This window comes from Sander lucioperca, chromosome 17, assembly GCF_008315115.2.
Source record: "Sander lucioperca isolate FBNREF2018 chromosome 17, SLUC_FBN_1.2, whole genome shotgun sequence".
In the NCBI taxonomy this organism is placed as follows: domain Eukaryota; kingdom Metazoa; phylum Chordata; class Actinopteri; order Perciformes; family Percidae; genus Sander; species Sander lucioperca.
The window spans coordinates 28389063-28400952 of record NC_050189.1 but is presented as its reverse complement, the minus strand read 5'-3'; the positions used below and the strand labels follow the sequence as shown (position 1 = coordinate 28400952).

Below are 11890 nucleotides of genomic sequence, written 5' to 3'. Positions count from 1 at the left end.
TACTATGTAATGGTGTTAGTGTATACTATGTAATGGTGTTAGTGTATACTATGTAATGGTGTTAGTGTATACTATGTAATGGTGTTAGTGTATACTATGTAATGGTGTTAGTGTATACTATGTAATGGTGTTAGTGTATACTATATAATGGTGTTAGTGTATACTATATAATGGTGTTAGTGTATACTATATAATGTCTGTATGGACCACGGTGTTAGTGTATACTATATAATGGTGTTAGTGTATACTATATAATGGTGTTAGTGTATACTATGTAATGGTGTTAGTGTATACTATGTAATGGTGTTAGTGTATACTATGTAATGGTGTTAGTGTATACTATATAATGGTGTTAGTGTATACTATATAATGGTGTTAGTGTATACTATATAATGGTGTTAGTGTATACTATATAATGGTGTTAGTGTATACTATGTAATGGTGTTAGTGTATACTATATAATGGTGTTAGTGTATACTATATAATGGTGTTAGTGTATACTATATAATGGTGTTAGTGTATACTATATAATGGTGTTAGTGTATACTATATAATGTCTGTAATCTACTAGTACCGGTCACGCGGCCACGGTGGTCCGTGCATTGTCGTCGACACATGCAGCCTCTTTCCTGGAAGTCCTTGCGTGTCCTTATGACCGACACAAGTCCCCAGCGGTCCGCTGCGTGTATGTATGAGCCCGTCTCCACCGCATCCATCAATGAGGTTGTCAGCTTTGTGTCTGCCTGGCGTGCTCTGTTTGTAGGACGGCTGATTGAACCGCCAGTCCTCAGCGATGTTGTGGCATGTGTCACGTAGCTCTCTGCTCAGAGCGCCGTCCAGCAAGAAGCCACGAAGCTTAAACGCTCTCTAAAGTTAGCGTTGGCTGCTTCCTGCTGGCCATGGTCACTCTGCTACAGCCTCTGTCACGGCCGTGTGGAGCTTGTGAGAAGGCCGTGTCGCTGTCAGATCTGTCCCTGGGAAAAGTAACGTTGAGCCGAATTGAAAAAGGAACTACGTTTCGTTACGTAGCGCGTTAACTTAAAAAAGTAGTTTTGTTACTGTAACACTGATTATGACCCATCCAGACCTCTCAGCTGGTCTGGGTCAGATTCTGCTTCCTGTCCCCAAAGTCACAACTCACCAGAGAGGTTCAGTGTCTCTGCTCCACATACTGGATCTGGATCTAACTGCAGGTCTCACTTCTTTTAAATCAAGTCTGGAGACTTTTCTAATAATAATAATAATGAATTGAATTTATAAAGTGCTTTTCACAAACTCAAAGTCTCTTTACAGGGCAGGTAGATAATAAAAATAATGCAAAACAAAAAACAAAGTTCAGGCCCAGATGAAGGGGGGGGGGGCTAGGGATAGGCAGAGGTGAAGAGATGGGTCTGGAGGGGGGACTGGAAGATGGAGAGGGACTCAGAGGTGCTGTAAATCATTTCTTACACTACACACTCTCACTTTATTCTTTTTCTATTTCATACCAGTATTATTCTCTGTTATCTGTTTTTATTTTCTCTTTATCAGATGTTAATAATTGTTTGTAACGTCTCTTTAATGTTTTATAGTTTAATTGTCCTGCTGCTGTCTTGAGTCCTCCATCACTGCAGGCTGATGTGAAATGCATGCTGGGATATTTGAATAATAACCATGAGAAGGTGAATCAGACTGATGATGGAGGTCTGAGGGGTCAAAGGTCACCTCATGACTCCAGCTGGAGTCTAAACCTGCAGCTCCCAGACTGTAGAAACGTCATTAGTATGAATGTATTTACTGAAGTGGTCTGTCTGTGATCACAGATATAGAAATCAACTTCATAACTAACTGACCTCCTCTCTCTCTCTCTGCTCCTGGTAACTGATGACTCATCAGCAGCTCTGCTTCTGATTGCTGCTGTCCTGGAAGTCAAAGTAAAGAGTCGGGACTTTCCAGACGCTGCTGTGTTCAGGTGCTGCAGGAAATCTCAGTGTCTTCATAATACCTGAGTGTTACAGCTGATCCTCAGGGTCAGAGGAGGAGGTGGTAAACTCCTGGTTTTACAGAGACACCTGAAGGCATCGTGTGGTCTGACTGGTTTTGGTGGTGACCAGAGAACGAGGAACCAGTTCCCCAAACACACCCAGACTCTCAGATCAAGTTGTTATGATTCTCTCTACAGCTGCTGTATTATAACACACTAACACATCATCCTCATCATTTCATCTCTTTATTCATTTATAAAGGCAGCAGAGAAACTAACACATCATTAATAATATTATACGTATTATTTATATATTAATATGTTTAATGTCCATTTCTTTTGTTAAACACTTGTTGGTTTAATCTGTTCATGTTGGAAATTATTTTCCCACAATGCATTGCTCAGAGGAAATAAAGGAGCATATACAACAAATACGTCAAATATTAAATCTTTAGAGAAACATGAAACATATTCCATCATAATAAAAGAGTAATATATGAATATATTGAGGTGACCAGTAAGACTAGAAGAAGAAGTGTAACCAGCTTAATGTTGAGAGACGTCTTCACTGGTCACCAAGAAGAAGAAGAATCAGACCTTAGATCATCTAGAGAGGGACATGAGGAACTGAGATTACTGTTGTAGCTTATTATTACAATCATACTATAATATTATATAATAATATAAATAAGAGAAGGTTTTCTATTTTTAAAAACATTTTCTATTGATCAATACATTGTGTGTGATGTTAAATAATCAGTAGTGGTGTACAGACGGTTCAGCATGTTAACTATGGATTAATATAACCAGAACCATAGGGAGAAGGTGAACTGCTGCTGTGAGACCTGATCCACATGATCAGGGGTCAAACTGGGAGGTAGGGACCAGAGACCAGAGACCAGAGACCAGACCAGAGACCAGAGACCAAGACCAGAGACCAGAGCCAGGCCAAGCTCCTGGCTTCAGATGAAGATCAACGTTCCTGAGGTCAAAGATGAAATACTTTGAGCTCAGAGCATCTCTCAGCATCAGTTCTGGGTGGTTCGCTACGTAAAGGACAATTCCAGCACAAAGTGTGTATGGAGAACGTATACAAGCAGGCGCCATCTTTGGGAAAGCAGTCATGACCAGTGAAATGACGAACGCCGTGTAACCAGTAACCAGGAACATGGCTCAAGCACGGCGCTCGTCGTTCAACTCGTCATGACTGTTTTCACAAGATGGCGCCTGCTTGTATACGTGAACGCTACTGTCTTTATAATCTATCTTTTTAATAAACTGTCTGTACACTACAAGTTCTCAGTGTTTTGTGTTAACATGTAGGGACCTCATTATGCTACTGTGGAAGTGTGGTGATATTTAGAGCCTTGTTAGTGCTGTAGAAATAGAGATTTATTTCCCTCTGCCAGAAGACTAGCTTTAAAGCTAATCAGCTGTTAGCGCTAGCTTGTTTTAAGCTAGAGACTCATTAGATTAGCATGACAACATGTCCCCAGAAAACGGTCGACTCAGTATCAATGTGGTATTAACCCCTAGGTCATTTTGCGCAGGAACTGTCCTTTAGTGGGAGCTGTTCCTCTGTCTCCACCGGGGAAACACCACCACAGCCAGGTCAGAGTGGTGAAACCGGGGATCATGGTAGGCAGCTCTACCTGTACGGGGGACGGCAGAGAGACGTCACCTCTGCAGCATGCTCTGCTACTGTTCAGTTTAACAGGGACAGCAATAGAAATAGAGAGGTTGAAACTGTGGTTACTTATTAAAGCCCACGCAGACAACGCTCGCTTATATATAATATAATATATACATATATATATATACAATATAATGATGCTCTGAGACACGCTGTACCACGTTCTCCAGTAGCATCTGTTAAAAATAGCATATACACATATAGGGCTGTCAAAATAACACGTTAATTTCGATTACTTATCTGAGAAAAAATAACACGTAAAAAAAATAATGAAGATGATCCATTCCATATTGAGGTTTGACCCGGAGCCGTTCTAAGCCCTCCATTGGACTGTAAAATGAGGAGGAGAACGAGAATGTGCTGCCTGGATCATTAACTGGAACATTTACTGTAAAAATCTTCTTCCTGCCAACCCTGCTACCGAAATCTGGAGCCACTGATATTCTGCTCTTCTCTCTGATGCTCTGAAGACGATACAGGAAACACAAACACCGCTGCACGGGACGCTAGTTAACACTATACTCTACAGCAGCTAACGTTAGCCTACCACTAGCTAGTTAACACTATACTCAACAGCAGCTAACGTTAGCCTACCACTAGCTAGTTAACACTATACTCAACAGCAGCTAACGTTAGTCTACCGCTAGCTAGTTACACTATACTCACAGCAGCTAACGTTAGTCTAACCGCTAGCTAGTTAACACTATACTCAACAGCAGCTAACGTAGTCTACCGCTAGCTAGTTCACACTATACTCAACAGCAGCTAACGTTAGTCTACCGCTAGCTAATTAACACTATACTCAACAGCAGCTAACGTTAGCATACCCGCTAGCTAGTTACACTATACTCGACAGCAGCTAACGTTAGCCTATCACTAGCTAGTTAACACTATACTCAACAGCACGCTAACGTTAGCCTACCGCTAGCTAGTTAACACTATACTCGACAGCAGCTACCGTTAGCCTATCACTAGCTAGTTAACACTATACTCAACAGCAGCTAACGTTAGCCTACCACTAGCTAGTTAACACTATACTCAACAGCAGCTAACGTTAGCCTACCGCTAGCTATTAACACTATACTCAACAGCAGCTAACGTTAGTCTACCGCTAGCTAGTTAACACTATACTCAACAGCAGCTACGTTAGTCTACCGCTAGCTAGTTAACACTATACTCAACAGCAGCTACGTTAGTCTACCGCTAGCTAGTTTAACACTATACTCAACAGCAGCTAACGTTAGTCTACCGCTAGCTAATTAACACTATACTCAACAGCAGCTAACGTTAGCATACCGCTAGCTAGTTAACACTATACTCGACAGCAGCTAACGTTAGCCTATCACTACTAGTTAACACTATACTCAACAGCAGCTAACGTTAGCCTACCGCTAGCTAGTTAACACTATACTCGACAGCAGCTAACGTTAGCCTATCACTAGCTAGTTAACACTATACTCAACAGCAGCTAACGTTAGCCTACCACAGCTAGTTAACACTATACTCACGCAGCTAACGTTAGCCTACCACTAGCTAGTTAACACTATACTCAACAGCAGCTAACGTTAGTCTACCGCTAGCTATTAACACTATACTCAACAGCAGCTAACGTTAGTCTACCGCTAGCTATTAACACTATACTCAACAGCAGCTAACGTTAGTCTACCGCTAGCTAGTTAACACTATACTCAACAGCAGCTAACGTTAGTCTACCGCTAGCTAATTAACACTATACTCAACAGCAGCTAACGTTAGCATACCGCTAGCTAGTTAACACTATACTCGACGCAGCTAACGTTAGCCTACCACTAGCTAGTTAACACTATACTCAACAGCAGCTAACGTTAGCCTACCACTAGCTAGTTAACACTATACTCAACAGCAGCTAACGTTTAGTCTACCGCTAGCTAGTTAACACATACTCAACAGCAGCTAACGTTAGTCTACCGCTAGCTAGTTAACACTATACTCACAGCAGCTAACGTTAGTCTACCGCTAGCTAGTTAACACTATACTCACAGCAGCTAACGTTAGCCTACCGCTAGCTATTAACACTATACTCACAGCAGCTAACGTTAGCATACCGCTAGCTAGTTAACACTATACTCGACAGCAGCTAACGTTAGCCTATCGCTAGCTAGTTAACACTATACTCAACAGCAGCTAACGTAGCCTACCGCTAGCTAGTTTAACCTATACTCGACAGCAGCTAACGTTAGCCTATCGCTAGCTAGTTAACACTATACTCAACAGCAGCTAACGTTAGCCTATCACTAGCTAGTTAACACTATACTCAACAGCAGCTAACGTTAGCCTACCGCTACTAGTTAACACTATACTCACAGCAGCTAACGTTAGCCTAACCGCTAGCGAGTTAACACTATACTCACAGCAGCTAACGTAGCCTACCGCTAGCTATTAACACTATACTCACAGCAGCTAACGTTAGCCTACCGCTAGCTAGTTAACACTATACTCAACAGCAGCTAACGTTAGTCTACCGCTAGCGAGTTAACACTATACTCAACAGCAGCTAACGTTAGCCTACCGCTAGCTAGTTAACACTATACTCAACAGCAGCTAACGTTAGTCTACCGCTAGCGAGTTAACACTATACTCAACAGCAGCTAACGTTAGCCATCACTAGCTAGTTAACACCTATACTCAACAGCAGCTAACGTTAGTCTACCGCTAGCTATTAACACTATACTCGACAGCAGCTAACGTAGCATACCGCTAGCTAGTTAACACTATACTCGACAGCAGCTACGTTAGCCTATCCTAGCTAGTTAACACTATACTCACCAGCAGCTACTTAGCCTATCACTAGCTAGTACACTAGAACTCAACAGCAGCTAACGTTAGCCTACCACTAGCTAGTTAACACTATACTCGACAGCAGCTAACGTTAGCTATCACACTAGTTACACTATACTCAACAGCAGCTAAACGTAGCCTATCACTAGCTATTAACACTATACTCAACAGCAGCTACGTAGCCTACCGCTCTAGTTAACACTATACTCAACGCAGCTAACGTTAGCCTATCACTAGCTTTAACACTATACTCAACAGCAGCTAACGTTAGCCTATCGCTAGCTAGTTACACTATACTCAACAGCACTAACGTTAGCCTACCGCTAGCTAGTTACACTATACTCACCGTACTAACGTTAGCTATCACTAGCTATTTACACTATACTCACAGCAGCTAATGTTAGCCTACCGCTAGCTCGTACACTACACTCGACAGCACTAACGTTAGCCTACCACTAGCTAGTTAACACTATACTCACACAGCACTAACGTTAGCCTACCGCTAGCTAGTTAACACTAATACTCGACAGCGCTAACGTTACCTACCGCTAGCTAGTTAACACTACACTCGACAGCAGCTAACGTTAGCCTACCGCTAGCTGTTAACACTATACTCAACAGCACTAACGTAGCCTACCACTACTAGTAACACTATACTCACAGCAGCTAACGTTAGCCTACCACTAGCTATAGCTGGATTAACACGGTTAAAATGCTGACAGCTAACGCTGACGTGTAAAGTTTGACTGTCTTTTAGCCGGCGAGGAACACAGACGTTGAGTTCAATGAAACTGTAAACACAGCCTTGTGGTGCTTTGAGTTATTGTAAATGTCCTTCCCCATCTGATGGTTGTTTTTGTCGTCAACAGCATTTACTAGTGATAAGTTATTGTTATTGTTATACATTTTATTAATAATTTATGGTGACCATATGGCCTTAGCATAAACAAGCGGTTCTTTAATGTCACCACTGTTGTTTAGTACCTTTGTTTTCTTTTCTTTTTTTACTTTCTTAAAAGTATCGTCAGGCACCGTTAATTATGTTGCGATACATTCGATTAATTAATCACAGAGTATGTATTAATTAGATTACATTTTTTAATCGATTTGACATCCATATATATATAAATATATTATATATATATATATAATAGCTATTATATATTATATTGATGCTCTGAGACACCTGTACCGACGTTCTCCGTACAAGACAGAAGACAACAATCTAAAACTAATACTGGAGTGAAGATCAGGGGAGCTACTGTCACTGCTACTACACAGCAAGTCGTCCTAATGTTAGGTTATAACACACAAACTCATAAATACATTTTACAGGTTCACACCCTCTATTTTTAGGAGTGACACTCTGGCTCTGTGGTTCCTGAACAGACCTGAGACCAGGTGTTATCATGTCTGTGTTTGTAGGACTCTACCACAGAAGCTGTCTGAACAGACCTGAAGACCAGTGTGTATCATGTCCTGGTTGAGGGACTCTACCAACAGGAGCTGTCCTGAACCGACCTGAGACCAGGTGTTATCATGTCTGGTCTCCTGTGATCTGTTAATCTTCCTGCTGATTTCTTCTCTTTTTATTCAGCTGTTGATCGAGTGATCTTTGTCTCTTTCTGCCTTTCACTTCTCAGTCTGGTTGACCGTTTCAGCATCATGTTTCTCCATCTACAACTAACTAAGAACATCTGTTATTTATTAAATACTACAGAACATCTGTATTATAAAATACTAAAGACATCTGTTATTAGTAAAGTACTTTCTACAACTGAACACCACCTTTATTACTTATATAAAATATCATCTAGTCAAACTGTAGAATTTTTAACTCAACATCAACATCTGAATTTTAAAAAACTCAATACTAAAAAAGTTTAAAAGTACCCATTAAAGACTTTATGAACAGTATTTCTCTCTGATCTGTCATCATGTCTGTGTATTACAGTTTATGTAGCAGCAGCAGCCTGCTCTACTGGACCTGATGACATCATCTCATCTCTGCTCTCTGAGTGCTGCTCAGAGTGTAAGAGATCAGCTGCTGCTGGAGTTTCTGTCAGTCGTCCTCAGACTGTTGTTCAGGTCTTACAGAGAGACTCAACAGGTTCATGTCTACAGAAGACTCAGACAGGTCAGGTCTACAGAGAGTCTCAGACAGGTTCAGGTCTACAGAGAGTCTCAGACAGTTCAGTCTACAGAGAGACTCAGACAGGTTCAGGTCTACAGAGAGACTCAGACAGTTCAGGTCTACAGAGAGACTCAGACAGGTTCGGTCTACAGAGGACTCGACAGGTTCAGGTCTACAGAGAGTCTCAGACAGGTTCAGGTCTACAGAGAGACTCAATCGGTTCAGTCTACAGAGAGACTCAAACAGGTTCGTCTACAGAGAGATGAAGATGATGAGATGATGAAGATGATGATGGTCCTCGTCCTCTCTGTCTCTCTGTGTCTCAGCTGACGTAAATATCTTCATATCTATCTCATATATCAGTCAGATATATCTCATGTATCAGTCAATATAATCTCATGTATCAGTCAGATATATCTCATATATCAGTCAGATATAATCTCATATATCAGTCAATAGTAATCTCATGTTTCAGTCCGATATACTCTCATGTATCAGCGATATAATCTCAGATATCACTCCGATATAATCTCATATATCAGTCAGATATAATCTCATATTTGTATCAGTCAGATATAATCTCATTGTTTCGTCAGATCTATCTCATGTATCAGTCGATATAGCTCATATATCGTCAGATATTCTCATCTCAATCAGATCATAATCTCATGTATCAGTCATATATCATCTTCAGCTATCAGTCAGATAGATCTCATATATCATCAGATAATCTCATGTTTCAGTCAGATCTATACTCAGGAGTTTAAAATCGTCAGATATAATCTCTGATGGGTGTAACGTAAACAGGTTGTGAGTTGACTGACAGTCATTCTAACACAGTCAGAGTTTCCGCCGCGGATCGTCTGTCTGGTGTTCTCTCTCCAGTTCTACATCAGGACCTCTATCATCGCTGTTCCGCGTCGGAGCGAGATGTGTCTCCTTCTGGATGGTGAAGAGAAGTGTACGCAACTTCATCACAAGAGAGGAGTCGACCCTCAGCCCAGTTTCATAGATCATATGACCTACCCAGGAGGTTATGACTCAGCTGTGCTAATCTACAGCGCTGCAGATCTAACCTGAGAAAACGTAAAGTCCTTTGAAGTACCTCCCCCTGGAGAACGTAACACCAACACATCTCATCACTTTACCCCTCTTGTATTTATTTTCAGATTTAATTTAAACTGAAACTCTGATGTCCTACTTTCTGTAACAAATATGTAATACAAGTATACACTTGTGTTTTCAACCAAACATTCTTTTAATTTATCACTTTCAGGAGCAGAAACACATCTGTCTTGTGATTTAATGTGTGAATGTTAAAGGAAGTTTCATATAATCATGGACAACTCAGCACGAGTATCATCCACCTCAACCACATGTTAGACCACCCTGTGATGACCGATCTCCAGCCTGCTTTAAGTTGTTGATGCCTTGATGTATCTGAATTTAAAGATTGAGGTTCACATTCTACTGCCTGTCGGTCAGTCGGAGAGAGGGATCCGCCTTACTCTATCTTCCTGTGATGTTTGGGGGGGGGGGGTGTGGGGGGGGGGGGGGTGGGGGGGTGGGGGGGGGGGGGGTGGGGGGGGGGGGGGGGTGGGGGGGGGGGGGGGGGGGGGGGGGTGGTGGGGGGGGGGGGGGGGGGGGGGGGGGGTGTGGGGGGGGTGGGGGGGGGGTGGTGGGGTGGGGGGGGGGGGGGGTGGGTGTGGGGGGGGGGGGGGGGGGTGGGGGGGGGGGGGGGGGGGGGGTGGGGGGGGGGGGTGGGGGTGGGGGGGGTGGGGGGGGGGGGGGGGGTGGTGTGGGGGGGGTGGGGGGGGGGGGGGGGGGGGGGGGGGGGGGGGGGGGGGGGGGGGTTGGGTGGGGGGGGGGGGGGGGGGGGGGGGGGGGGGTGTGGGGGGGGGGAGGGGGGTGGGGGGGGGGGTGGGGGGGTGGGGGGGGGGGGGGGGGGGGGGGGGGGGGGGGGGTGGTGGGGGGGGGGGGTGGGTTGGGGGTGGGGGTGTATACTATGCATTTACACCTTATTAGGACCCCTGACGCAAAGTTGTGATACATATATAAACTGACTCACCTGACTTACAATGATAATTATAATGTTTCCACCTGAGATTTTAAATTGACATAAATATATATTAATGATCTGTGTCTGTGTCCAGACCCTCCTTCCAGTGTGATGTCTACCCCAAAGAAGACGTGGAGCTCAGAGAGAAGAACACCCTCATCTGTTATGTGACTGGTTTCTATCCTGCTCCTGTCAACTTCTACTGACAAGAACGGAGATAACGTCCCCCAAGGAGCCAGCCCAACGTTCCCTACCCCACCACGACATGTTTTCCTTCAACCGTTCTCCAGACTGGAGTTCATCCCACAGCTGGGAGACATCTACAGCATGTATCAGTCAAACATCTGGCCCTGGACCACCACTGACCAAATCTGGGTTCAGCCAACGTTATTAACAACGCACACGTACTGAATACACTCGCTCATTACACCCACCACTGACGCGCATCTGTGTCATACAACGTTATTAACACTCACTACTGATACATCTCATCTCATTAACCATCACTGAGCCCAGAATCTGGGGTCAGACACTTTATTTACCTCACACTGACTACATCAGCTCATTAACCAATCAAACTACAGGCTGTTCTGTGTCCAGATGTGGATCTTAATGTGTCTGTGTCTGTGTCTCCAGATGTGGATCTTAATGTCTCTGTGTCTCTGTCTCCAGATGTGGATCTTAATGTCTCTGTGTCTCTGTCTCCAGATGTGGATCTTAATGTCTCTGTGTCTGTGTCTCCAGATGTGGATCTTAATGTCTCTGTGTCTCTGTCTCCAGATGTGGATCTTAATGTCCTCTGGTTCTCTGTCTCCAGATGTGGATCTTAATGTCTCTGTGGCTCTGTCCTCCAGATGTGGATCTTAATGTCTGTGTCTCTGTCTCCAGATGTGGATCTTAATGTCTCTGTGTCTCCTGTCTCCAGATGTGGAGAAGACTCAGCCCGGTATTGGACCTGCAGTTTTCTGTGGACTGGGTCTGACTGTGGGTCCTGCGTCGTGTGGCTGCTGGAACCTTCTTCCTCACTCAAAGGAAACGAGTGCAGCTGATGGCTGGGACTGATGATGATGTCTTAGGGTTATGTAGAGCAGATGTGGTACAGATGTGAGGAGCTGCTCTGAAGATTTAACTGGTTTCTTTCTGCTTCATAGAGATATTAAATATATCTGAATGTTATGAACACAGCTGCTACACAAACGTCTCTGATGTTCTCTGCAGGAAATT

At 43.5% G+C, this 11890-nt stretch overlaps 1 pseudogene; it reads left to right on the top strand.

Annotated features, from left to right (window-relative positions):
* Positions 1–9537: 9537 nt before the first annotated feature.
* Positions 9538–11890, top strand: LOC118493537 (annotated as a pseudogene).